Here is a 6610-nt window from a genome sequence, read left to right as displayed (position 1 = left end):
TATCGTTCTGTTTACTGTAAAAGTACCGGTATCTAAAAAAGGAAAGAAATTAGATGTTGCCCTCATGGATCTGGAGAGAGAGTATGATGGACAAGGATAATGAAATGGCTTCGATATATACGAGCATGAAGTAGATTGGATGTTGTAGAGTGCAGCAAGAGAAATATGAGAGAAGTAAGTGTGCAGTGAATTTTAGATGTCATGTCTCCATTGTTGTTCAGCATGTATATATTATATGAATGGTGTTTTATATATATATATATATATATATATATATATATATATATATATATATATATATATATATATATATATATATGGCAGGGTAGTAGATGCTGGAGAGAGGATAGGGTCTGGAAACTGCCTGTACTGGTTTTTACTCCTGATACTGTACTGCTAAGTGAAGATATATGGGACTAGCAGGGCTTGAAGAATGTGTTTGGGAGTGTATGTTAGAAACTGAATCTCAAAGTCAGTGTAAACAAGAGTAAAGTTATTGTCTTTGAAAGAAATGTAGTTACAGAATGCACAATGATGCTGGATGGCCAGGGTATAAAAAAATGAATTTAGCCTATGCAAATATTTAAGTTGTGTGATCAGTAAGGATGGAAGGTTAGTGGATGAAGTACTCGTACTTGAAAATGTACAGCAGGGAAGAGAGGATAATGCCTCACTTAAGGCAGAGATATAGATTGCAAAGGGAGCATGGAAGTAAAACTGTCGTTGAATGACAATTCTGAGATCTCCATTTTAAAGTATGGAATTTAAGCTTAGACCCTAACTGTACGTCGTAAGTCATGAGTGAGAGCAGTGGGAATGAGTTATCAGAAAGGAGCATTTGAAGCATCATGGAGAGACAGACAAACAAATTTAGAAGTGAAGGAGGCTTGTGGTGTGATGTGGATATGACTGACAGAGTTGAGAGAAATACTCTGAGATGGTTCGGTCATGCAGAAAAGTCGGGAAATGAAAGACTGACGAGGAGAGAGTATGTGAACGAGGTTGAGAGGTTGAGGGGGACCGAGGATGACATGGACGGATGGAGTAGAAGACATACGAGAAAGGGAGGGAGAGCGAGGTGAGTTGGAAGGAGGACAAGCAAATGGCAGAGGACTGGTCGACATCGAGGTCATTTGTTTGTGGCCACCCCTTACAGGATTAAGGAGTCTGGTTAAACATAGATATATAGACTGATATGTTTCCGTTTCCTCAGCCATTATTACATACGTCATTACGTTCCCTATAATAAAATATAGGAAACGCAATGACGTATGTAAATAATGGCAGTACGTTTCCTATCACCTAAAATTTTCTGAGCTTCGCTATGAATTCCCTTGTGTTTCTGTCTTACTTTCTACAAATAAGGCTCCAGTTCGCTGAATGTCCACTAGCCGTTCTCTCAATATCCATTTTTTTTGCTTAGTATATGATTCTTTGGGAATTCATAATCCTGTCTCCTGGTTCTGTCACCCTACATATTGCATGTTTCTCTAGCTTCACTTCTTTCCTGTCATGTAACCTCCTTCGTACCTGGTCACCTGAATTTTTACCTTGTCTTCTCTCATTCCCCTTGCCTAACAATGCACATTCTACCCTTGCTTTCTTCTGCTTTTTGCTTGACAATTATCCTACCCCTCCATTATGCAAGTTTTGTCTCTACCATTACCTCCCAGTCCACCACCCGACCTGCCAAGTCTTCTTCTGTTAACTACAAATTCACCATCGTTCTTTCTTTGTGCCTTTTCGCTTGCCTGATTCAACCGTGAGAAGTGTGGGAGGAGGTGTGAGAACTGTTGCCACCTGATCCCCTCTGGACCAAAAAAAGTCCAGTCGATGATTTATACGTCTAAGGCCAAGACACCGGCCATTCCGCGCTTGTGACTCCCAGTTTTCCAGAGCACTGAGTCCAGGCAACTCGTGGTGAATGGAGCTTTATTTACTCTGTTTGTCTGTCTGTCTGTCTGTCTGTCTGTCTCTCTCTCTCTCTCTCTCTCAGGGAATGGCGTTTGTGCTGTCTGATAGTCTTTGGTTCCTTTTTTGTATAAGAATTTTCCCCTTGCTTTAATTTGCACATAGCTCTCACTTGCATTATATAATATTTATATAATATGTATATAATATTTTGCATTTGTGGTTCTGCATGTGTCCTGTTTTAGGCATTCATCAACGGATTTTTGTGATGTATAAGTTTCTTTTGAGTGGGGCTTGATGTAAAGGACAAACATCGGTGGGAGTAGGATGCTGAAATGTAACCTGTTCTTCAGCGGATCTGGAGATGAATTAACTCCATTGCACAGACCCAGGGTTGCTGGCGTTATGATAGCTGCAATGTCTGCCCCTTTGTTAATCTGTGTCCTAGAGAAAAACAGGTAATCGCTCTTTGCACCACTCTTACCCGAAATAATATGGTTTAACCCCTCAATGGCCATGGGTCCAGAAATCATTGGGACTCAGTGGCTGGCCCCAGCAACGATTTTTCTGGTTTCGAAAATCATTTTTTTTCCTTTGCCAGATTGAAGAGAAACGTCTGGTGCACCTGGCAATGCAATTTTTAGCTTCCGAATCCCATTCTGTGCTTCGCAATGAAGCGCGAAAATTTTCGCAAAATGACCACTGGACATGCCGATGAACTCTAAGCAGAGTGAGAGAAAACATCACACAAAGAAATATCCATATTTTCACCTTTAACAAATAAATGGTGTTCGTTTGAAATGACTAGATATGTGTACTACGAACAAAATTATTACATAATATGGGAGGTTTCATAATAAAAATAATTACTTTTTTTCACATTCTTTAATGCTTATTGCGTTTATGCAAGTATCGAGTTATTTTTGTTGTCTGGGTGGTTTAGTCCATGTCCAGGTAGAGGCTAGAGATGATATTCTTTGACTCTTACCAGATGAGGGTCCTCCTTTATGTGTACAGGCTGAAACGCGGCGGCTAAAAATCAATTCAACCCGGGATTAGCACCTCGCAAGAAGGGATTAGCGGGAAGGGAAGCTTTTCCATCCAAGCATACTTCACGTAAACGCGGCAAACTTGCTGAAATGTTTGTGTAGAGCAAGAAATATGTAAAGTGAACTAAATCAGTACAATATATGTGAATCTATAGGTAATATACCCAACTTATGACATTTTTCCCAAATTTTAATTTTTTTCTTATTCCTGTATTAGTTGCTACTCATACTTTGGGTGGCAGGCCTAGTGTGTGTGTCGCAAGGGAGGAGAAAGATGACAGTTTCTGTCTGTCTCGAGATAATGGGTGCGGCTGTGTGTGTTTAGGCCAATTTCTCAAGGCCAGAAAACGATAATGCCAGAGTTTATCACGGCTGGCTGTAGAAGGAGCTGTAAGGAATGATGAGGTAAGTTATTGTTGCTATAACAGTACATACTGAATATGACTAATTCTCATGCAAATACAAGAAAAACAGAAACGAAAAACAACACAAGGAATGGAATGCGGCCAAAAGAAAATTACTGAAGGAAAACACAAATTACTTCTTATGGTTGTAGGGTTGTAAGTTGTGACGCATGGAGTTTAGACCGAGCAAGAGGGAAGCTTATCTCTCTGCTCTCCCTTCCCAGGTCAAAAGTAAACTTTGATATGTAGTCACTGTCTGGAAAACATGATCACTATCTTTTCTTGACTTACTTTTCCATAATTACACCAACACTTACTTGAAACGTACACTGCCGCACTTTCTTAGTTATATATACATTATCACAACCATGAACCTAGTTATATACATAGTTCCTTAGACAATATTTTCTTACCATTTACAAGTTCTTCCTTCCATACCCAGTACTTTACTATGGTATTGTACTCAGGGAAACAGGAAGAGCAGAGAGGCACTTTGTATCCCGTGGCACTATTAGGTGGTGAGTTTTCTCTCTCACGGCCGCCTGTTGATTGTTGCACTTACGTGGCATCGCACCTGTGCACTCCTGCCAACTCCTGTAGGCCCTTGTCCTTCACTGGGTGGCGACATCCTTTCCAGGAATTGCACGGCAACCCATTCCTTTGCAGCAAATCTGTCCATTTGGTCCCAAACTGCACTTGTATGCCTCTCTGGTAATGATGATTGTGGACCGTACTCCTACAAGATTTTAAACACACAGTCATTAAAGAACTACATCATAGATATCGTCTGTCCGGTTTCCTGGCAGTAATAGTAACCTGCATTCAAAACACACACGTCAACCAACTGGAAAAAGAGTTTCATATACCACTTGACTTGACATCGAATGCACTCCATACTACCAATCTGCATGTCATTCTTATCAACTAAGCACATGTTACGATTGTAGTCTGTGACTGCATCTGGCTTTCAGTTGCATTTGCCTGTCACACAATCTATGCTCCATGTGTCAATGAACGCTACTGTGTGCACAGTTGAGGGCATGTGCACATCACGCTTGTCTTGCTAATGTTGGGTAAGAAGATCAGTGCTTCATTGACAATGCCTCTCTCTTGCTTGTTACTGAACACAGGCATGCTGCGTCTGTTAGAATGCACTGTGCCACACGAGCCAATGTTCCTGGCGAGCAGGTGCATTGCAAGTTCTGGAGAGGTGTACCAATTATCTGTGTAGAGTATGTGACCTCTACCCACATAAGCTTCCATCATTTGTTTCACTACTGCACCACAAATGCCAAGATGATCGTTATGGGAAATTTCAGTTGTTGTCCCACTGTATATTATCATATCAAAGACAACACCCGTCTCATAATCACACAATACAAATATTTTTATGCCATAATGAAGACTTTTCTATCAGATGTACCGTCTGAAAGAAATATGGCCATAGAATAACATCAGAGACTCATCAATCACAAGCTTTTGAAAATCCTCCAGTGCATTTTATTTTGCCTTTGAGGTTCTCTATAATGGGTCTGATCTTGCACAAAATGACTGTAGGGTCCGTGGTAGCGTTGTCTGAGAAATGAAGGAACCGTAGGATGTTCTGGTACATGTTCCAAGACGTGCTTGCCAAATGCAATGACACGTGTCAGAACATCAGTCTTCCAGTTATAGACAATCACAAGTTTCTGCACCAAAGGTATCAACCTCATCAGCACCAAGAACATGTATAAGGAAGGCACTGTCATTTCAGTCCAAAACCGTGTCCTGTAAGTTCCTTCTTGTCCTTCATCAACAATTGTCTGGTGGAAAAATCAGTTGTCTCCACTGCAATCATCGTCATTATAAGCTGAACAAAGAAAAACAAAAAGAAACCCAGTCCTGAACTTGTCACCATCAGTCCTATTGTGCTGCGAACACCTGAGTCACTGTTGTCAAACATAAAGGTCCTCAGTCTGAAGTCAGTGGTTCATGTCCATGCGCAGGCTGCTCAGGAAGGGGAAGGCGGCACCTCCGACTGCTGCCTGGAGTGCCTTTTGACACAGGCTCGTCTTGCGGCAGATTTCCACACCTGTCATCAATGCCGAGGGGCTGACATGGTTCCCGGTGCTGAGGCGGATGGCCCTGGTGCTGGATCATGTTGTGCAACAGTGTGGGATGAGGAGAGGGCACGTGAGGTGGATGGAAATGGTGGTGATGATGGAGCATGGGAGGAGGAAGGTGAGTGGTGCTCTGCCACCTGTGGCACATCTTGCTGTGATGTGCCCATCTCCTCCATATCTTGCAGCAGGAAGCAACTGCTTTGCCACCTTCTTTTTGTTAGGAGGTGGAGCAGCACTCTTGCAATGAAAAGGAGGTGGAGCATCTTCACCAATATCGTCAAAGTCATCATCATCATCCTCTGGTGGTGTTTTGTACCACTAGTCAGTTTCATCCGATAATTCATGAAGACTACGGTACTACTGCACTCCTTTTCAGAGCCAATTTGGTCTGTATCACTCACCCCACCCATTGGGAAGAGTTTGGTCCTGATTTCAGGGCTTAGCAGGGCCTTCAGGACGAGCAGATGGCAGCAGTGCGAGGGAGTGGTGGCCTTGCCAGAAGCTAGAATTGAACGTCCACTCATCACTGTCATGCACTGAACTGACAGATGGGGTGCTTGGGAGGGTAGAGTAGGTCAGTGTCAACATGTCCCACATGTTCGTTCACTTCTCAAAATTCTTTACAGTTTTTTACAGGTCCCGTTGCATCGACGCCGCCAGCCATGCTCTGATAGAACATCATTAGATACCAGTGGCCTTTAGGGGTTAATGAGGATTATGGCAATGCATGTGAATTTCTATGTTCATTCATTTACAATACACAAGTCACGTGTATAATAAAACATATGTATCAACACATACCTTTTGTTCATACCAGAACAGTTCTTACATTTTCCCAAGCAAAGATTTCCCTTACATACCTGTGCCACACAACTTCATTTTAGCATTCAGTGTGTATATATATATATATATATATCAACTCCATAACAAAGGCGGGAGGTCTTTTTCGCGGGTTAGATACTCATTGTAAAACGTATCATCCTCAAACATGTAATTTTGGTTTTGTATGGGATTGTAGCCTCTTTCTCTCTCTCTGGGCAAGAACACCATGATTTTTTGTACTGTATATATATATATATATATATATATATATATATATATATATATATATATATATATATATATATATGTATATATATAAAGA

Source organism: Coenobita brevimanus, chromosome 55, assembly GCF_032717465.1.
Source record: "Coenobita brevimanus isolate Jiangsu-jjx chromosome 55, ASM3271746v2, whole genome shotgun sequence".
NCBI lineage: Eukaryota > Metazoa > Arthropoda > Malacostraca > Decapoda > Coenobitidae > Coenobita > Coenobita brevimanus.
This window is presented reverse-complemented; position numbering follows the sequence as displayed.